The following is a 24,085-nucleotide window of genomic DNA, read 5'->3' as shown; positions in this document are numbered from 1 at the left end:
CGATATTTTTATTAACAAGACAGATTCGACTATTTCTTGATTTTTTTATCTATGGTCGATTGGTAGATTTAGTAAGGTTATGTCGATGATTTCAATTACTATTGAAGCAAATTTTTAATGAAGATTGTATCTAGAAAATACAGTAGGTAAAGAGTTAAATGTTTAACAAAGAGTTGAAAGACACTTGCGTTTACGTATTGGTATAAATAATTTTACTTTCCTTATAAAAAATAAGTACATAAAAGTTTTCCTTTGTTATTGAATTGCTGTTTATTTAATTTTTATCGATATAAATCTCACCACTCCACAACACTATTTATTCCCTCGACAATGGAGGCTGACCTTACTATTAATTGACATTTGAATTAAAGTTTTTTATCAGTATCGTAGAAAAGTATTTCTGATTGTAAAACGATGAATTATTAAGTTTGAGGTCGTTCAAGTATTTAACTAGTCATAAATGAAAATATTGAGTATTCCAAGTCGAAGTTCTATTCACCACTAATAAAAGAAAAGAAATTTCTTTTGCAAATGATATAATCATACCAATAAAATATTTTCTTACTTTCCTATGTTAAGACATCACTAGCTGGTCTAATTGATTGGCTTATTTCATAATCTAAAGATACATTACTTATGCGAAAAAAAATGTTATAAATTAAATCTCATATAATTCACTTGTAGTCGTAGATACTATAAATTATTCTACGATAAAATATTATCATTTAATAGAATAGCTGTTTGACATTTCTTATAATTCTTTTGACGCTTAACATCGTTAGATCCTCATGAATATTTATTACATTCTGCGCATATCGAATATCGATATAGTCACATCACTAATGCGTGGTGAAAATGTCTTCTCTGGCTATTGATTGTCGCTAAATTGCCATCCGCCTCCCGTGATCTTATTACCCTGAGTGCCTCAATCTTTATCCAACTTTATAACGTCACATTGTTAACGTTAATACTTATGGAATATTTGAATATAGAGCTTTCGCGTCTTCTAGTTCGATGAATAAAACCAAAACATTCTCATCTCTTTAAAATCTTCAACTCTTCGACCTTATGTTACATAATACTAGATTCTGTTATACTAGAAGTAAAGTAAAAGTTTCAGTGGCTTTAAAGTTTGTTACGGTTTGTATATCATTAAAGTTTTTAACAAGGCAGAATGCGGCTGCTGGGGAACGTTGTCACGACTATAGCCGTACTTAGGTCACCGACAGAACCTGTTACTGTACTTAAAACTTTAATACTTTACGTATGTAGTCTTTTAAGTTAGCATTTCTCTTTGCCTTTTTAATGAAATGCGATCGTTGAAAAGTCTAGCTCCAAGATGGACAGAATAAAAGAATTAAAACTTCTTTAATAAAACTTGCGATTTCGCCCGTTGTCAAGAAGAAGTGACATTTTCTTTTATATCCCTTTTTTAATATGATAAGGTGGCAAATGCCGAGCGGCTACTTGAATTCACCGAAGTAGCGTAGAGATCTCTGCCCATAGACATTCGCAATTGAAGATACGTTGCCTACCTCAAATCGACGGAGGAAGGTACGCACAAAATGAGAATGTTTCCCATTCTTATGCATCCCTTCCTCCATCAAATTCACTTTCTTTTCCCATACTTTCCATTTGAGGAAAGAGTAGGAAGGGAAAGAGACTCATCAGACGACACACGGAATCGCTTCAGTGGAACCTCGACCACACAGACAAACGCGTGAAGTGTCACGCGTTTGTCTGTGTGGTCGAGGTATTGCACCTGGCGAGCGGACCAATTCGTGCAACATATGTTGTTGCTGGCGTCTACTACTGTTAAACTGTTAATTGACACCGATATTTTTTTTTGTCAAATAATTAAAACAAACTACATTACGAGTACTAGTAACCGATGGGTGTCGAATTTAGAAGTCACAATTTATTTGCAGTTTTAGCTTTTTTTGTTACTTGCTATTATTTTAAAAAGATATGTGAGTGAACTGATAAAGTGGTCATACAACCTTCCCCGCTGCTCACGGACCCTTGCTTGTAAGTTAATGGCCGTGTAAGCCTCCACAGTTCCAACCGGGACAGGGATCTCCGTCCCTTGACAAAGTGCCTCCTATGTACGTCCCTTGGTGACTGAGTAACAGGGGTTCTACAAAATGGATCTATGCATTATTTATATGGGATTTTAGCTTGTACATAAAATAAATTTGTTAAAGTAACTCAAACGTTTTTGACGCTTTTTACTTAAAATTATTTCTTTGGGATAAAAGTATAACATTGACTCTAGATAAGATGTACCTATATCAAGAATTATCAAAACTCACTCATATAGATAATTCAAATTGCATTTACCTTAGAATGTACAATGTTAAAATAATTCAATAAAGCTCGGACGTGCAGGCGACGAACAGACAGACAATGGGGTCCGATAATAGGATAATCACGGCACATGGCCCCGACAACCAGCAATAAAGGGATTGCCGACCGTCACTTCACGTGGTATACGAGTATTACGAGGATATAGTAGAAAAAATATTTTTTTGTTTTCCTAATCTCACTATAATTTCTAATTTTACTACAGTAATTTAAGATATTGTATGAAAATAAAATAATATTTAGTCGGAATATTCGGAAATTTTAATAAATACTACATCCAAAACACGAGTACGAAAGCATCCCACGCTTTCCTATCAAACATTCCTTCCCCCCGATTCGGGTCCCGCATTCATATTACATTATTTTTGTATAAGCGCCACGCTCTATTACTTTATAGGGCAAGCCGTTTCCATGGCAACCTAATTCCCCCGTAATCCCCTCTATTTTAGCGCACCATCCCCTCGATCCCTTGAGTTAAAAGAGGCGTCTCTCACACCGTAGTGAAACAAGTTTTAGATATTGTTACCAGGGTGAAATTGTGAGAGAATATGCTCAATATGGGACGCGATTTTGAATAGTTGTTCAAGGAATTTTCGATTAATTCATGTAAACAAATTCCTTAATTTATTATTTTTCCTATTAAAGTCTATTTTTCTAAACCACATTTTCATATTGTTTATGCAATTTAGATGGCTTCAAATCTTGTTTTATGTTTCTTCGTTATAGTGGAACATCGATCCATTACGCATTACGTTTTATTTTTTATTTTTTGGAACGATGAACGATGTCTATATTATTGATATAAAATTACTCACAAGCATATTATTGCAAACGTTCATATTTCATTAATATTCTTACTATTTGAGTAACACTATCCAGGATAATATTTACACAAAATGATACGGTGTAACAGGCGGCCATTAGTCCCTGCATGCAGTGAAGAAAGTGTCCATTCATCGTCCGCCCTTGCGTTTCCGAACACAGCCGGTCCGTTGATTACTTGCTCCAATACCTTTTTTAATTTATTTTTATTTTACAAAGCAACGAATCGTGCATCCTGCTTGTTAAGGATCAAGGAGTATATCTTTTCAAAACAAAATCTATATAGATTTAATATTTATTAAATAACTAGCTGTCGCCCGCGACTCCGTTCGCGCGGAATTGAAAAAAATAATAAGTAGCCTATGTGTTTTTCCAGACTATAATTACATCTGTGCCAAATTTCATCGAGATACGTTGAACCGTTCAACATCCATCCATCCATCCAAACATACGGATTTATAATATTAGTAAGAAGTATGATAACAACTTTTTTTACTTCTTGCGTAGTTCAGTGTAAGGGCCTACTAGTTTCGAAACCTTTGGAATAAGTTTTTTTTTCGAAATACACGATCAAAGCTTCGTGGACCTTTTTTATTGATCTGTTAAATATAATCGGCCATATTTTAAGAAAGTACTATAAAATATAAAAAAAATAGTAAAGGAATTGTAAAATACGTTAAGAATACAAGTACAATTCAAATTATGCAATATAATCATAAACTTTATTCTGTAATTTCAAGTATGCGTATAGCCAGGGTGTATTGACCTTCCACTCGTTAGAGTTAAAATCTAAAATTACAAATGTAATAAACTGTTATCAGTAATCGTATGTATTTGAGCGTTGGCTAAACAAATATTGGTTCGCGTTATCGTTGCGATAATGCTGAGCGCAATTAGTGCACTTCCAACCGTGACTAATATAATGTCAGTGGCGCTCAAAGTGCTGCTGCAACAAGATTTTATTTTTGTGACAAGTTGCAGCCGCCATTTTTTTTATATTGAAAAAGTTGGCACTTGACCACGATCCCACCCGATGAGGTGATGATGTGGTCTAAAGATGGTACGCACTAGCTTTGTAGATGCCTATCATCATCATCATCATCATCATCAGCTCACTATACGTCCCCACCGAGGGGCTCGGAGCCTACCCCAATTTTAGGGGTGACTAGGCCATAGTCAACCACGCTGGCCAAGTGCGGGTTGGTTGACTTCACACATATCATTGAATTTCTTCTCAGAGATGCCTATGCCATGCTAAAATTAGATCACTGTTCATTTATCTGCTAGTTGATTAGAAAAACGCATCAAGTATAAACATATTTCTCATCATATGCAATTTTAAACGATTGTAGAAATACGTAAAGTATTTTACAGTAAAAATATTATGTTTTTTATAACATAAGGTGACAAACGTGCTAGTGGCCACTTGAATTTGAAGATATATCGAAGCGACCGATGCCCATGGATATCCGCAATTGCAGATGTGTTGTCTATCTCTAATTGAGGAGAGGACGCACAGAAAGAGCATATTTCCCCTTCCTATGCATCTTTCTTCCCATTCTTTCCTTTAAGAATAGGATGGGAAGGGAAAGAGGACCAATATAATTTTAAAGTGTATTTAACAGACCTAATTTTGTCCTTTTGCATTATTTAGTTATAATACCAAGGACATCCTTGAAGTAAAAAATACTTCAAGAGTATTCAAACAGATCAAGTTATAAATCAGTAACTCACGTTAGTTTTCTTCAGATAACAGTTTGAGAAGTAGCAAGTAACATTAAAGCAACACGTGCAAGTTTAACCGAAGTCGGTACGTCCCGCACAGCTTGGGCAACACGTGGCCGCTTCGATTATCTCTGATTAATATTCCTGTCCAGAATTGATGTATTCCTTGCTCGAATAAGAGCTCTTGTTATAATTATAATTCTGCATTTAACTCTAGAATTTTTGTGTTGGATTACTTTTATCGTCTAATGATAGATGGCGCTTTATCGTTGTGTAATTTATTTCAATCGCGGTGTTGTTATTTTTGTAACAAGTTTTTTGAAAATAGGTACACAATTCGAATCTGTATATTTTATCGCTAGAGATTGACAGAGATGTCGCTTTTAATGGATCATAATATGAATTAAAAATTAATTACTTACAACAACAGCGGTTCTGTGTTCTGTGGTCATGCTATTGTTTCGTGATTGTGTCAAAAGATTAACATTAATAATGCGTAAGAAATGTTCTAGAATGTTCGTTGTAATCATCGTCAGCATGTAAATTAAATGAATACATTCGCCTTTCTCAAGTTAATTTACATAAAAATACATACTATATAATTTATTGGATACATGATTTGCATATGTACCAAAGTCTAAGAGTAAATCGAACTATACATCTTATATCTGATTACCCGCCTAGAAAGGGGTACCCGCATGATGTTAAACTAACAAGAGCCAACTTATTTGCATTAGGACTCGACCGACTCCCAATGTGAATTTCATACGAAGACGGAACTGTGACGTAGAGTAATAGACTGTTTGACTGAACATTCCAAGCCAGAACAGAATTAGTTTTCACAGTACAGGTGCGATTTCGCAGAACACGACAGACGTCAAACCGCAGCAGCTGGCCGTGACGAAAGAGCAAACAGACAGATTAATTACTTTTCAGTATACCCATTCCGATAATTTTCGAACGGCAATTGCAGTCTTATGTCTCAATTGTTATCTTACAAAATTAATACTACAATGTTGCGAAATTTTCCGGTGCCGTCTGCTACTACTGCCGTTTGCTGTTTGCCGCGTTCTGTCAAATTACACTTTAAGTGTGTGTTGCACAAGAGTACTGCATTTTATACTCTGCCTTTTTTTTCGCCCTCGTGTTAACCGGGCATAAGTTACGTCTTAGCCGAATTGGAGCATATCAAATGTAAAATAATTAATGTTATCCAAAAGCTAGACGTCTCAAATACATTTCAAATTAATAATAAATTATACTTTATCTTAATTGTAATTTAAATATTATAACTACTGCTCTATATTTAGTAAAATTGTGTCAAAGACGGTCGGTCGGTCAATTGGTGACAATTTTGTTTACGTCTACATCAGTAATATATAACCATTTATATACATTTAAACATATTAATAAAATTGGAATGTCTATATTTAATATAGAAAAAAACATATTTCATATACATCATGTTATTTACGTTGCTGGTAAAAGCATTTTTTTTTTATTTAATGTCCGTCCGTACGCAAGGCCGCGTTCATTTTGGGTAATCTCCGTAAAGACTGACGGGAAGGTAGCTGATGCACGCGGTAATATTGTAGGTTAATTTTTATTTTAATTCTGCGCTGACGAAGTCGCGTGTGACTGCTAATAATAAATAGAATCAGAGGGAGACAGAAGGGTCTGTTTTGATGGGTTATTGTAAGATGTTCTGTATATAGAAAAGGAATATTAAATAATAAGGATTATTTGCTGGGATCATAAGATCGATAATGTCCCAGTTTTCCGGTATTAAATTAAGATGCCTGACGATAATCTTTCACCTTGATAGCTATCTAAGAAAGTGTAGAATTATTCCGAAACACGTTAGCCCCCGCAGAATAAACGATTCGGGACGCACGCAGCAATAAACTAGATAAGTTAAATAGGGGACACATCGGTTGGATGGGGGAGGAAAATAAGGGTAGTAACTATTTACTACGACGTCGGTAACGAAGATCGACCTCGAAAACAGGAAGGTGATGATGATGTGATCGCTGCAGATAAAATAATAATGCCCGAAATGTAACGATAATTATTTTTAACGAAACTTACAATATTTGAATTGGCAAATATATAAAGCTCTTCCTTTATGCAAAGCAAATTTACGAGGGTGTCAAGGGTGCCGTGTCGCTTTGAGAAAAGAGTTATCCCATGTTCGTTCGGATATATTTTGGAAGAGCTATATGAATAGCTTTGTAACTTTCTTTCAGTTGAAAATCGAATGTGTTGGTACTTTTGTGAATGAAATGAAAGAATTTTTGTAACAGTCGTAGCAAGAACAATTGTAAAGAGAAATTGACCTAATTTTGCAAAGCAAAGCGTTTTACCTTCACACTTTGTACTTAGTTTAGATACACGCTTTCTCCTTTATGTCTGTGTGAGATTGGGAGTCTAAGAGAATAATAAATTAAGTAATGATTGTTCCCTTACTGAGCAGACATTGCCTTTAAAATGTTTAGCAACTGAAAATTAAATATTGATAATAATAAGCATCAACTATATGTATCTAGAGTAACACAAAACTAAACTAATCTTATCATCAGATATGTTTTAAATTGGCACTTGAATTATTGAAATATCTCCAAGACATTTCTTGTTGTTTCGGATTAAACTTCAAATCCAATAATCGAGGTTTCCAAGGACAACGAATTTAGGTCCAATTAAAGCTAATTAATCCTTACCAAATATCTGTCAGAAGTCGGACCAGTTTTAGGAATAAATCTCGAAATCCGTATCCACTTTATTATCCTATAAAGCGCAGCATCTTCAATTTATCCCGCTGACAGATTAATCTCGTCTGATACATAAATACGGTCGGCATAAACGTTACACAAACTGAAACTTCGATCCTTGTTGCGGTATTTGGTACAGACAGCACGTGCGCCACCTCACGTTTCTGGTATAAACTAAGTATAATTCAACATTCATAACTCGCACAGAGTAAAGCTAAATAGAGATTATGGATGATATGCTTTTAAAAGTACTGATTGATATTTTTGCACTTGTTGAAAGTTTTATTGTTAACCTGTGCAATGACCTCTTTTTTTAATAGCTTTTATTATGAAATACACAATAAATCTTAGCTTGAACATTTTTAGTACAGTATTTTGCTACACCTATTGTTGAATAAATTGCACAGAGTATTTAATATCAGAGGTTTTTAAATACTTTATCTAAAACGAGTAACCCCTGGCAACAGCCATTCAGAGCATAGTGTTTTGTTCCGACCTGAACAGTAACAAGGCTATACGTTCGAAGCATTGAAATGCAAAAAAATAAATGAGAGCGTTCGGATCAAATCGATTACAAAGATTTAATTTCACTTGACCGACTTTAATAACGAAGTCGCTTCGGTTGTTAAAAATGTAACTCGTTCCATGTCTTTACGGTGACCGTAGACTACAATTTCACGTTTATCTTGAAATAGGTCTTCTACCAATTATTCTCGAGCAAAATAGTTTCCTAGTAATACTAATCTGTTTTAAATACGATTTATAGATAGACTGATTTTATTAGTCACTTTATTTTATATATAAAACTAGCTATCGCCCGCAACTCCGTCCGCGCGCATTTAAAAAAAATCTTAATAGGGGTATGAAAAATAGATGTTGGCCGATTCTCAGACCTACTGAATATGCTCACAATTTCATGAGAATCGGTCAAGCCGTGTCGCAATGTTAGTTACCATACTCATCTGAAACGGCTTGACCGATTGTTATGAAATTTTATATTCATATTCAGTAGGTCTGTGAATCTGCTACTATCTATCTTCATACCCCTACTAAGATTTTTTTTAACTGCGCTCGGACGGAGTCGGAGCGTCAGCTAGTAGCACTGTTAAATAGTAAACTTCAATTATAATTTTTATCCACCTTCATAAATATAAAGACTATCTAAAAGAGATAGTCTTTTTAATATCGAAAATTGTATGATGGCAGAAATATCCCACAATCTTCTATTATTTAAGGATCGGTAAAAACTTTTTGTCTGAAACCGACAACATTGACTAAATCAATCCAATATTTCGATATATCTTTGATTTATTCATATTGTAACCTTTCAATAATAGGGTCCGTAACAGCCCAATTATTGTTTCTAAACCAATAGACTTCAACTTTCATTTGTGTCCCAAATTCTAATTTGTTACGTCACGTTTAGTTTGTTTAAATCCATATTTTGTTGCAACAGTTATGTAACGTATTATAAAGGGCTCTTATTTAACATTGCTTATTCATTAAAAAAAATAGACTTTAAATATCTAATATTGAGTAAATAATCTCATTGTTGCTGAAATGAGTAAATTTTCTAATTTGCCTATCTTACTAATATTATAAATGTGAATATTTTGGTGGATTAATGGATGTTAAAAGAAGTATCTTCAGAACGATTCGATGAAACTTGGCACAGAGGTAGAACATAGTCTAGAAGAACACATCGATTACTTGTTAAGTTTTTTTTTTTTAATTCCGCGCCGAAGTTGACGCGGGCAAAAGCTAGTATTAAATATTTATACAACTACAATATAATATTTACCCTTTTTTTTTTTCAGATGATACCACAACACAAAGGAAGAAGTCCAGTTTATTTTTGAGGTAAAGGCCTTTGAATTTAATCTCTATAATCCTTCATTTAACACGTTCAATGCCACTACAATTTATTTTCATGCAATTAAACTTGTCAGGTGAGAGACAATAAACGTGTTAAATATTATAAGTAAAGACAGTTACAAGCAAATTTCTTTTCCGTTATATATTAAAAGATAATACTAAATGAATACGATCGTATTTGGTACACAACGCTTCAAGATAAAGCTCTTCAAACATTCTCTGTTACAAATCCTCATATACTTTTACATATTTATTGGCGTATTTTTTGTCGTGTATTCATAGTTATTGTTCAGTTGTGGCGTATCGCCAAATCTTTGTACTACCCAATGATTTATAAGGCAATAGTCGTGCTTGGACTGAACGAATCAAACCATTGACCTTATAATTTACTTACGCTAAAATAGTTGTTTTTATCAAGAAGATGTAAGACAATTTTTACATAATGTTTGCAAACCATAATTTTGGATTATCGTCACCATTAACCTATGTACACTGCCGGACAGAGGCCTTCCTCGATGTTAAAAAGTTTAGCAAAAACTTTTTATCCTGTACTTTGATCTGAATTACTAGCTTGGAATCTTTCTCTGATCAGATTTTAAACTGTTAAGTTTCAATTGAGTAACCTCTTTAAAGCAATTAAGCATTGGAATAAACTTTAAGGTATTCCCGATGTTCGTCAAAACTTTCTTCTTACTCTAAAAGTATAATATAAAGTAATAAACCGTCTGGAACAATTAAATTTCAACTCCCACAAGAGCCCTTTGATACCAAGTCTTAGTGCGATTGTATAAAGCGGCAATAAAATTAATGCGGTTAATGGATGGAAGGAAAGAGTTCAATTCCGGAGGCTATTTTTGCGAAGAGAGAGCGCCTGTAAAAACTTTTTCACGCTTCAAAGGTAATTTGTAGAGAGTTTTTATAAAACTCAACGTGAAGTTACGCAAAGTATAAAACTTGGACCAGGTAACTCAAAGCGAGGATTTTTTAATACTTATGCTTAAACAATGTTTTTTTTTATTATTGTCTAGTTAATAATTGTGTTGATAGGCAATTGTTTAATTTAATGGATTAGGAAAGTTAAACTAATTTTTTCTTTTTATATCAAAAGGTGGCAAATGACCAAACGGCCACTTGGATTCGCCGAAATAGCGAGACGACCGACGACCTTTAATCAAAGGAGAAGGGGACGCACAGAATGCGCCCTTCTTCCACCAAATACACTTCCCCTTCCCATCCTTTTCTAATAAGAAAAATGTAGGAAGGGAACGAGGACTAAAATTAGGCCTCCGGCACCACACTGATCAGGCGAAACGCAGAATTGCTGCCACTTCACGCCTGTCTTCTGTATGGTCGTGGTACTTAATAGGTCGACCCGGCTCTTTCCTGCACCCAAAGAATATTGTTGTAGCGGTATCTACTACTGTGAATAATAATAATAATAAGTAAACAAACAACTTTAAAGTGACAAAACATTCAAACATAGAAATAATATAAAAATTATATTTACTACAAGTTAAGAGTACAAAATAAAATAAACGTTTACTACAAATAAATCCAGTAAATTCGGAAACATGAACAGAATAACTCCTAAAATTGATTTCGTAAAGAACCCTTACCTATTGATACCGTTCAAAATTGCCCAAAGGGTTCCGACTGACAAAGCAATGCCAAAACTAAATTTGTCCTAACCCAATTATAACGGTAAATCCAATTTTTCTTCACAAGCTTTCGAGGTCTTTTGTTGAATGTAACATGTCTCCGTGACACAACTCACTAAGTTATTGCGGGCGTTTTTTATCTGTGTACTTTTGTTAAATATTCTGTGGGCGTGGATAACATATAAAATGTATGTTAAGCAAGATTCTTTATAGTAGCCATATAAAAATCAAGCGTTACGAATGTCAAATACAAATAAAAGTAGATCTAGACTATTGTTTTTTTAAATGTATTATTAGGTGGCAAACAAACAAGCCACCAGAATTCGCTGAAAGAGTAGAGAATTCGGCGGCCGCTGCCTATAGACGTCCGCAATTACAGATGCGTTGCCTTCCTATAATCAAATCCCCATCCTCATCCTATCCTTTACTTAAAAGAAAAGGGTGGGAAAGGAAAGAGGATTAAAATTAGACCTCTGGCACCACACTCATCAGACAAAACTCGGAATTGAAAACAATGAAATCTAGTCATTCATGACAATAATATGTTTTAGACACCGACTTTCAATCTCACTCATAATGGCTTTTGGTAGGTAATTAACATCAGTCGAGTCTTGAGACGCTCGCTCTTTTGTCACTTTCAACGTTCACAATCTCGTGTAACAGTTACTAGCTCAAGTTTTATTACAATATATGTATTGTTTTAATACCAACAAAGTATTCGTAAAGAAAGACTTAAAACGAGTGTAATTTCCAAATGAGAGGCCGTTTAATCAAGCGTACCCAAAGCAAACTGACCCTCCTAACGAAAATAGACCGACCATTCAAACTTCAAGAGTTGTTTAAGAATAGAATACCAGACCAGAATGCTTTTATTAGTTATTTAGGATTAACATTAAATATAATGTTAAAGTGTGTTTATCTGTTCGTTGTGCTGTCAATCAACTTCATATTATCTTAGTATAATTTCTTTTTTAAGAAAAATGTTAATTAATTTGTTATGAATTCACGGATGAAATTTAAAAATGATTATTCCATAAAATTCCGATGGAGTAAAAGAGAAAGAAATAATGAGAGCTGTAAAAATGTAAGTAGACATTACGATTTTATGCCGTTCAATCTCTGTTATCAATAAACGTGAATGTTTAGGGTAACGACAGACCCCGGCAATACGGGTATGTAGATTGCGCCATTTCATCTGATATCGAGAAGAACGTGCCAGTGAGGTACAACCTTTAGCTTTATTACCTCCACGTGTGTAAGCTTTAACAGAATGTATTTTTGTATGTATAAACATTATTATGTATCTAAATATTAGTTATTTGAAATACAGTCGAACCTGGGTAAGCGAGAAACCTCTACAAGCGAGAATCATTACTCGGTCGCGAGATGTTACGAGAGTTGACCTCCATACGTGAGAAGGTCGCTTTAGAGAAAAACTTCGCGAGCGAGAGAAATATCGCGATTCCTTAGGAATCTCGCTTATCCAGGTTCGACTGTATACATTGAAACAAAGCAATGCCGTTGTTAATTTTCCTTTTAAAGTTATAATAGAACCATAAGTTAGTAGAAATATTTTTTTTTTGATATGTAAACATCTACAAAAAACGTCTACAAAAGTAGTCGTAGTATCTAATAGCATCACGTATTGACCTCAATCTACCCTTCAAGAGAATAGTCGTGTTCTAATACACTTGTCAAATATGACCACAGACAAATGACAGTTTATAAAGATTATACAATCTACATTGTAATAAATTGTTAATCTATTTAGCCGCAGTGCAGTTCCTAGAAGAATATCCATATTTTAAATTTCTATATTTAAGAAAATGTGTATCAATTATTAAAAGAAAAACCACACCAAATTATGGTAGATTGCTTCTAAATATAATATACATATATTTGAGTGTTTTTGTGGTCTTTATATGACGAGGAACATCCAAAATGCAATTATCGTGACTATCGTTTTATTATTAGAAGATGTCGTCAATGTACTCGTTGTTTAATTTATGCACACGTCGACTTTACTGTGGTTAACAAATATGTTTATTATTGTCTGAAGCTACTTTGTGTTTTTAATAACATCTATTATTACCATATATCTTATATATATAAAATTTCCATGTCACAATGTTAGTTACTGTACTCTTCCGAAACGGCTTGACCGATTGTTATTAAAATTTTATATTCATATTCAGTAGGTCTGACAATCGGCTACTATCTATTTTTCATACCGCTATTAAGTTTTTTTAAACTGCGCGCGGACGGAGTCGCTGGCGACAGCTAGTGTTATATAAGCAAGAGTAATGTACTAAGTATCTTATTAATATTATAAATGCGAATATTTTGGTGGATGAATGGATGTTTGTTAGTAGAAGTATTTTTAGAACAACTCGATGAAATTTTGCATTGATATATATCATAGTCTGTAAGAACACATAGGTCATTAATTAAGTTTTTTTTTAATTCCACACAGACGTAGTCGCGGGCTACAACTAGTATAAAAATAATTACAGTCGGCCTTCGAATCGAGAGGTACTTTTATAACTGTATTGTTCAACAAAACACGATGAAATGAATACGAAGAAATTACTTTGTATAAAGTAAAAAGGAAAACTTATAAGATCCAAACGTCACAGAAACAGAGCAACATCCCACGCGTTTATATTTCCAACAATACGTACGTCCCACGTTAATCAGAAACAATTGTATGTTTCCACTATACATCTTGTTTAATATAATAATGTATCTCTCTTTCATTATCTTTGATAAAACAGGGACACAAATATGTTTTAATACAAGTTATACGTCAGCGGCATTTGAGTTTGTACAAATGCCTCTAACTAATAACCCATTTCTATTTACTTGGAAGTTATGCTATTTAATTTAATTAAAACACAAAATGCGAAACAAAATATTTACAAGTTTACAGAAAATTGTCATACCCTAAAATACATATTTTCATCTCACACATTATCTTTCCCTTTACCACCGAAATATTTTCTTCAATTTTAGAGCATTTTGGTGATCACAGGCAATATCAGAATACGTAATTGTAGATTTCTTTTACTGAATCTACACTAAGGGTGCTTTCCGTGACCATTTAATGTATCTGTGACAGTAATACCAGTTTAATCTGGTTACAACAGATCTTGTGGTACAGTAATTCCGCTAAGTGCTCGATACCGTTTCATTTGTTTATTTTTCTTTTCAATATAAATTCTATTACGGGAAGTGTTTGTAGATACATTGAGAGACATCAAGGCGCCCCATTACGATATCGCTAGATGCTTTTATTTATTGCTTTATTAACTGTTACCCGCGACTCTTTCCGCCGAATTAAAAAAACCTAATTAGTGTTCTTGTAGGCTATGATCTATATCTATGACAGATTTCAGCGAGATCTATGCAGCCGTTCTGGAGATACCTTCTAACCCATCCATCCATCTAAACATTCGCATCTATATATATAAAAGAAAGTCGTGTTAGTTACACTATTTATAACTCAAGAACGGCTGAATCGATTCGACTGAAAATTGGTGGGCAGGTAGCTTAGAACCAGGAAACGGACATAGGATAATTTTTATTCCGCGCGGACGGAGTCGCGGGTAAAAGCTAGTTTATAATATTAGTAAGATGTAACGTGTAGTTGTAGGACATACAATGACGTATTCTAAAATACCAGAATCGTACAGGATGACCTTTTATAAGTAGTTCGATAGATAAACAGATGGAATGGTCGATCCGGTGTGGGAATCAATTGGATAAGAATGACAAGAAATTGAGAGGCATGTATCTATTGTGTTGTACAAAACGTAACTCATATAAGACTCATTACGGATTCTCTTACTAAAATAAGTACATACTCGAAGATATACTGTTATCTCTGGTTTTGAAAGAGAATGAGCTGGAATATGCAATTATTTTTGTATGTTTTAATATGGTAATCCATGGGTACTACTGTCTCCTATATCCGTATTTCTACATACGTATACTCATTGATTACTGGCGTCAGATTAGGTCGTGGAATGTCCAGGGTGTTGGACAGGAAGCGCCACAGGTCTGTGAATTACAGTCCCACGTAATCGTGTAAAAAGCAATATAAAAAGAGAGTGCTATAGAAATCTCGCACAGGGCCTAGTAAGGAGTCTAGTAAGGCTAGGGCGTGGTGCTAAAACTCACACTGGGCAGGCCCTTAATCTTTATAGCCTCGTAATTAAGATCATATGGAAAATACCCAGTGGAAAGTGTAGGTCAACAATTATACCCATATTTGTAACGTGTAATCTGTATGTACACGGGTCAGCAAGTGCGGGGTTAATTAAAAAGTAAACATGTTTTAAATTAAATACCACAAACACGTACAGTCGTGCACATTAACACTTGACACTGACTAAAATTTTAATATTCTATAATCTGTAGTTGTTTTTTTTCTCAGGTGCTAAAGCTAGGTACTATTAAGTACAATTAATTTACGTTCTGGTTTTTTAGTATTTACTTTTGTTGATACTGATTTAACTATTTAATTATTTAATCTTTCTGGTCCGAAACTAGTCGGTGCCGACACCGGACAAATGTACGTGAGTGTTTTAGCCGTTTTCTAAATTAGTTAATGATTTATCTATTGTCATGCGCTACGAAAAAACCTGAAAAGGTCTTTAACCCATCCTTAAAAAGAGGATGTCTCAATTCACCTGTATTTTTTTTAAATACATACATGAGTTAGTTTAGTGTTAGTTTCTACATATATGAGTTATCTCATAACTTCGCTCCTGATGCATCGTTTTTTATTTGAAGTTTTTTTTTATTTACACAAGTATCTGATGAAGATATGATTTGTAGCTTTTGAGTTATACTAAATTATAAACGAAATTCGTAATCGTATTAAATAACAAACGCAAAGGTATTAAGTCCACAATCAACTTCATATCTGTATACGTAGTTGTTGATTTTAAATTAACTCAACTTGGTTTATGTATGCGACTGTACTTAGGATAAGATTACTTAGTCAATATTCCTACATTTTAGTAGAACTTATTTACTAAACGTCGTAAAATATACGTCGTTTTTATAGTTATTTACATCAGTGGAATTAATTATATTTTACTAAAATATTGGTCAACGGGTATTTTCCGTAGCTTCACTGATAGACTACTGTGTTGACTCGAATGTTTCTTACGGTGGGTTTCCACTGCAGAAACATATGTACTAAAACATATTGCCATCCCTATTATTCATCATCAACCTGTTCTTTTCCTAACTGAGGGTCTGCTAATACTCTTCCACAAATAACGGACTTACCAAGTGAAGGACCAGTCATCATCTGATTTCTCTGCAGTCGTGAGGGACGCGCTGGACCGCAGTCGTTGGAAAAGAATCATCTACTCCAGAACTAACCCTGATGCTGACCACGATCCTCAGCAATGAAGGATTGATCTAATAATAGATAAATAAGAAATAAAAGATGAGCAAAGTAAAATGAAACCTTGTTTCAATAGAATAAAGCACAATTTTATTTGCGCTAAAAATAAGCTTTGCTCTCCACTTCGGCCTGTCTAAACGGACCCTTACACATATTTTGTTTCACACAATCTCTCATTAACTTAAAAAAAACATGGATACCATTAATTTTTTGTATGGAAATCAATTATTATTATTATTTGGTACAAATAATTATGTCAATAATTTTCATTACTCAAATAAAAGGCGATGTAATCCGACACAATGTTTAACCAAAACGCTTACTGAATCAACTCTGTAGGTGTTTGTGTTACTTATAAATCGTAATCCGATATACGAGCTACAAATGAAATCGACTAAACAAAACTCAATATTTGCTCCGTCAAATACAAATCAGTTTTATTGTTACGCAAACTGACTATGTTTGATTGATTCAACTGTCAAGATTTTTTTAGGCAAATGAAATTAATGAATTTGATAATCATGTTTTTAAGACGCCTATAGTTCTTTTTAAATACCTGGAAATGTTAAGGTCATCGGCTCAGCTACGCAGTGCCCTCTCCCCGCATCCTGCTACGCCCCGGTACACTTTAAATTGTGTTATGCGCAATGACTCTCGCGAAGTTAAGGGTCGCTAAGATATTTAAAAACTATAGTACACACTCAATACAGAACAGTCGAACTGTACTAATGCTATTTCTTACTAATATTACAAATGCGAATGTTCAGATGGATGGATGGATGTTTGTCTGAAGGTATCCCCGGAACGGGTCAACTGATCTTGATGAAATTTGTCACAGGTGTATGACAGTCTTGAAGAACACTTAGGCTACTTATTACGTTATTTTAAATCCGCGCGGACGGAGTCGCGCGAGATAGCTAGTCTTACTAATATTATAAGTGCGAATGTTTGGATGGATGGTTTGAAGGTATCTCCAGAACGGCTCAACGGATCTTGTTGAAATTTGTCACAAATGTAGGACATAGTCTGTAGAACATGTAGACTAATTATTAATTTCTTTTTTTTTTAATTCCGCGCAGACATATTCGCGGTCAACAGATAATCTCTAGTACTCAATGAGATTAGTATTTCTGGTTTCAAATTTGTTCCAGACTTGGTGAAAGTTCTTTTATTGTAATGCTTCACGAATAGATATAGAAAGCGAATTTTCTAGTGAAGATAATTGAACATGCTAGCTCACAGTGCTTCACGCCTCGCAAAGCGGGTAATCAACACGAGACGTCAGACTGGACTTTAGAAAGCTGCTTCGTATTTATGTAATAATCTAAGCTCAATAGCCTAGATCATAACTTTTGAAAGATAGTTATATAATAATCTAAAATGTATGTGGTACGAAAATATTTTCATACATAGCGGGGATCGAACCGAAGACCTGACGATTACAAATTTAGCGTTTAACTCCTGCGCCACCGACGGTTCTGCGTAACCGCGATCAATAAACGAATTAAACTTCCCACAAGGGATATTAATACACGACTTCGCATACTGCCGTTTTCATTACCACACCATAAATGCTGTATCAACGATCGTAAATGTTTACGATTCATGTCTCATATGCCCGATACATTATCTAACTAATCATTATATTTATTGGCACCTGATCTTATTTCAAAGTTGTAAGTTACCTGTAAAAAATGTTGGTAACTCTTTCTTTTAATGAGATGGTTGCAAAATGTCTAAGTAAAAGTTTATCCAGTGGGAATACGATAAGTAAAGACTCCAAAAGATCTAGAAGTAGAAAATTGTGAAAATCATTCTAAACTGAAATGCATAATCTCTTTCTATTCCTATATACCCTTAGACCTTAAATAGACCTTATTTTTTATATAACAAGGTGTCAAACGAGCAAGCGGCCACCTGAATTCATCGAAATTGCGAAGCAATCGCTGCGCATAGACATGCATTGCTTACCTACTATCGACAGAGGAGGAGACGCACAGAAAAAGAATATTTCGCCTTCCGATTCGCCCTGTCCTCCATCAAATTTAATTTCCTGTACCATTATTTCTGTATAAGAAAAGGGTGGGAATGGAGAGGCGACTAAAATTAAGTCCACCGAACACCCCCTAATCAGACGAAACATTGATTTCCACTTCACTCTTGTCTTCTGTGTGGTCTTGGTACCGTGTTAGCCGACCCATTCATGCAAACAGATGTTGTTGGCGTCATGGTTGATTGTTATTGCAATAACCAGTCCAATTAATATACCGTTTAACATACTCTAGTTTCTGCATTGAGCAATCTGAATGTGTTACAAATTGTGAATCAGAAGACTATCAGTCTATTGTAATAATGTTTGTTTAAAACCGCAATTTCATTCATCATACACACTCATACATTTAGAACATGTCTAATGACGTAATTATTTCAAGGCCTATGAAACAATAAAAACACTGACAGAGTTATGTTGGTTGGTACAATATCGTTTTATACGACTTGAATTAAATTATTCAAACTTTTGTGAGACAATATCATTAACTAATATAGAAAACGGCTACACTCATGTACATATTCGGTGTCGGCACCGACGAATTTCGAGCCCATTGGAGGCCCTTCATCGGGGTGGGTGTGCGACAGACCGCGTTCGCGAAATAATACCAGTCCCACTCACTCTGATGAAGGGCTTCCGATGGGCTCGAAACTAGTCGGTGCCGACACCGAACATATGTACATGAGTGTAGCCGTTTTCTATATAAGTAAACGATTTAAATAGTTTTGAACAAAATAAAAACATTGTTTTCTCTGCCTTTTTAAAGGAAATGAGAAGGACTGTAATATATTCTTGTAATACTAGAAACTTACAATCAAAAACATTCACAAGATACAAGTGGCATTAACAATGGTCAAACAAAACGATTAAAGGCAACCGAGCAAATGTTCCCGGAGAGTCCCGGCCATCCACTACCACAGCTGATTAATGTAGCCACGTAATTAAGGCATTTGGTCGGACGTTAAATTGACATTTCCGAGATTTCCATGACCAGGCTCATATACAAAATTATCGGTTTTTTAATTAAATTTTCATTTATAGAGGGACGCGCTGTTTTTTATGAATGTTTTAAAAAGTAATAATTCCCGTGATACATTTTAGCTGTTGCTTAAAGTCCTTGAAGTTTATCATCGATATAAAATCTATAGAAAAAAATCACACATCTTTCATAGAATTAAACGCATACCTACAGAGTAACGAACTAACAGAGGCGTTGAACCGAGCTATAAAAATAAATTGAACGAATCACAGAGTAGATGAGGCAATGGCTTGACGGATGATTGATACAATGCACGCACACTATTGAAATATAGACATCGAACGTGCGGAGCCAAAGCAGATGGTTTTGTTAGAGAAATCTACTTTTGATTACATATGTGTTTGGTTAAGATTCATGCTTCACGATCATGTTTTAAAGAAAACTTTGTATACTGATTTGAATTAAATTTATATCTTACTAGCCTTTACCCGTGACTCCGTCCGCGCGGAATAAAAAAAATGCACTAAAGATAAAAAAAGTTCCAAAGTCCGTCTCCTAGTTCTAAGCTACCTCCCCATCAATTTTCAGCTAAATCAGTTCTACCGATCTTGAGTTATAAATAGTGTAACTAACACGACTTTCTTTTATATATATAGTGTTAGGACTGTTGAGGGTAGCCACACAAAAGGTTTTATAAGGACGCATGCGCTGCTGCTCAAAGCAGTCTCTTTCCATCCGTCATTGCGGAACGTCTGACATTTTTGTTTATTTACGTTCGGTTTGAGTTTATACTACAGCGAGGATTATTATGAAGTAGAGTTAAATTCATTATTTCGCTGTTAGTTTAATTCTTTTAAAATACTTTTGCATCAAATATCTTATAATAGATTATCTTTTGTACGCGACTTCGACCGCGCGGAATTATAATTCTACTAATAAATATAGCCTATGTTACTAAGTGATAATGTAGCTTTTAAATGGTAAAAGAATTTTTGAAATCGGTCCAGTAGTTTTTAAGTTACTTCGTTACATACAAAAACACAATTCTTTCATCTATTCATTTTAAAGATAAACATTTTTGTGAAGTGATTGTCTCTTCATTTACAAGTTAAAATATACATTTTGTTAAAAAATTAATTCATCACAAAAAAAACCTTGAAAATTATAAAAGCGCATCCTAATGAACAACAGGATGACGTCATTTCATTCATATGTTTTACTGAGCAGTATTTTGATTAAATTGATGACTTTGAATTCAAACGTCCTTAATATAAAGTCTAAAATCATTCAACATGTTAACGAACGTCTCGGAATGAACGCATTTAATTTATTTTCATAGACACTTATGTTATTTTTATTAATGTAGTCGAGTTTGATAATAATTTATGTGAGTGCAGTAAAACATAATCAATGACCCTGACTTTGCTCGGATTAGGCTTTTTTCTTTTTATTATTGAGTTTGAAGAAAATTATGGTCTGATATTTTAGATTCTGAGATGATTTTTTTTTAAATTAATAATTACAATTTTACGAACGTGAATTAAATTTAAATTAAATTATTTTATGGCAAAAACTAGGGTTGTCGCATCAAAGTTTCTTAAAATGCATCTAGAAATAGGTACAGGGTTGTCACAAGGATCTTTGTGATGGAAAATAGGATTATTACACGTGTTAATAACTTCAAAAATAATTACCAATTAGTGACGGTCAGCGGACGCGGGTTGCGGTCATTTCCTGACACAGGATAAAGGCAATTTGCTAATTTACGGGCACGTGGAAGTTCGCGGACGTTGCGGCTACAGGCTCATGTTCTATGGAAAGCTATCAATATACCCAATTTTTATTATATGGTTCTGAATAACAGATCTATGAATCGTACAGTCGAGAGGAAGTTTTTAATCTACCACAATATCTCATTTATTTAAGACTGGCGGTCGCCCGCAACTCCGACCGTGCGGAATTAAAAAAAAAAATCTATGACAAATTTCATCAAAATCCGTTGTTTTGGAGATACCTTCAAACAAACGTCCATCCATTTTTCCCCGGGACACCATCGGCGCGGAATTAAAAAAAAACTTAATTAGTAGCCTATGTGTTCTTCATCACTATGTTCTATCTACATCTATGGCAAATTTTAGAATGTAGTAATAAACATCCATCTAAACATTCGCATTTATAATATTAGTAATAATTTATAAGATGATTTCATAAAACATTTTCTTCCTCACAATACTAATTTGTAAAAATATAAAAATTACATACGATGTTGAAATGTGTTCTTTATAGGAATCTGAAGGGCCATTTTCAAGTTACCCGCTAAAATATTAAACCCCTGCAATTGGTTTTTCGTGGATCCGATACGGGATTTGAATGACAAAGGGAAAATTTTTGTGAGTGAAGCATGAATAACTGAGGCGTTTATTTTTTCTAGGTTCGAATTCTTTTGATCGGAATTATCATGATTTGGAAATCTTAGATTTATTTGCAATGTATTTGATTAGTTTTTTTAAATTTTATCAGAAAGTCAATTGTTTGTTTTTAAAAACTACTTCAAACTACTAATTATATGCATCTTTTGATGAATTTAATTAAAAAAAAACTGTCTACTATCACTAATTTCTACGTAATTCTAAATAGCTTAAGACGCTATTTTAGCCATTTTAACTGCAAAAAACTAAATTGTACTCTGTTTCTTTTTTACATTATAAGGTGACAAATAGCCAAGTGACCACTGCACATTCGCATTTGCAGAATCCAAGTCGCCGGACGCACAGAAACAGTATATATATTTCCCCTTCCTGTGCGGCACACATATCACACGAAACGCGGAATTGCTTCCACTACACGCCTGCCCATTAGTGCAAATTATCTTATCGTGTGCTCTGCCACTGTTTATCCCTCGAATATTGAAACGCGAGTGGTTTTTTTATTTATAAATAATGTCCCTTGTTATTTAAACAAAAAGACATACATATGTAAAATATATCCTCTGACCTCTATTATGACGTGCCACTAATTAATAAAACAAATTTATATAACCCAAATAAAACAATGAAATAATTAAGAGCAATGGTAATTAACACGCGCGACCGGAAGTCCCTCTGTCATTAAAGTAGTTGTAACACGAACTAAACAAAAACAAACCTTATCACAATGTATCAAGAGCTAATTTCGCAAAATGTGATATGCGTATTAGCAAAATCTGCGACCTTTTTGGCATTAAGTTTTCATTAAAATTATACAGAATATAAAATTTTCATAGTTTAAGTTTAAACGTTTGGAGAGACTATATCTACGTCTTTTACTCCTACTAGCATCTTAATTAACAATTGTTCAAATGCAAATGTCTATAGGAAACTTTTGCTTCGCTATTTTGGCGAAGTTAAAATTATTGAAAAAAATTACTGAAAGGATATTTATGCGCTTAAAATTTCAAAGTAAATTTAGGCTAAAGTTAGATTGATAAGGAACTACGGACAACACTAAACAAAAGAGTATTTCTCAACTTCAGAAATGGAATCTTATCGCTAATAATTGCAATCGTTATATTTCAAACAACACTAATTGCTGCCTATCGGCCCAATTTCTACAACAAAACTGTTTGCTCTCTTAGTGGGTCAGTAGATCGGAAACTCTTAATGAACGCAACGTACACTAATTTGTGAATGAACTCCCCACCTTAAACTCTCATTCCACTAACTGAATAGCCGCGCAAGTGCTATCTGTAATAAGACGATCGCTTTCGCGCCTGCTAAAATAGTATTTCTACTGCTCAAAGAAATAGCAGTCGCGCAGCTAGTTCCTTAGTGCAAAAGTGTCTTTAGTGCTATTATACTAATTAGAATTGTTTGTGCAAGTTTGATAATAGGTTGTTTTATAACAGACAAAATTTAGTTATAAATCAAGCTAGTTTCCTTTAGAATTTTCGTTGACGTTATTTCATATTAAAACAAACATCAAACACGTTGTGGTCTCAGTTTTTTGTAAGAAAAAGATTGAAAAATATGCTTCATATTTTTTCTTATACTAACTAGGGTGATGCAGCGATTCCGCGCCGTTTTAACCCAGCCCTGAAATTTGAGCTAAGTCGCGAGTAAAAATCGCTATTGCTTTATAATATGTATTTATTCTACATTTCACGTTTGTATAATTTAAAAATTAACATATAAGTATATCAAATCACCAAACATCGTATCCATAAAATTAACATCCAGTCACTAACAAGTTCAGATCTTACACAATTTTGAGGTAGCACAAAATCTCAGCGTTGCTTGCGGGTGAATCATTAATTATCACTCCACAAGGGGAGCACTTAGCGCTTCAAGCCGTTACTCATAGAGGTGCTTACCACTTTATGTGTTTACTTTGATGTAAGATTAGCGATAATGCACTATGATTCATACAAAAAACATAATAAAAACAACG

General features: G+C 34.1%; 1 protein-coding gene across 1 annotated transcript in view; it reads left to right on the top strand.

Moving 5' to 3' along the window:
• The window catches only part of LOC106715126, a 66,915-nt gene that overhangs the window by 33,069 nt on the left and 9,761 nt on the right, over positions 1 to 24,085 (top strand). Inside the window, exon 2 of the mRNA XM_014508350.2 lies at positions 9,497 to 9,539. The gene's annotated coding sequence lies outside the window, so the exon portion shown is untranslated. The remainder of the gene's footprint in view (positions 1 to 9,496; positions 9,540 to 24,085) is intronic.

The sequence above is a fragment of the Papilio machaon genome, chromosome 22 (genome assembly GCF_912999745.1).
Source record: "Papilio machaon chromosome 22, ilPapMach1.1, whole genome shotgun sequence".
In the NCBI taxonomy this organism is placed as follows: domain Eukaryota; kingdom Metazoa; phylum Arthropoda; class Insecta; order Lepidoptera; family Papilionidae; genus Papilio; species Papilio machaon.
Note: the sequence above shows the minus strand (reverse complement) of the source record. Positions and strands in the feature narration are given on the sequence as shown.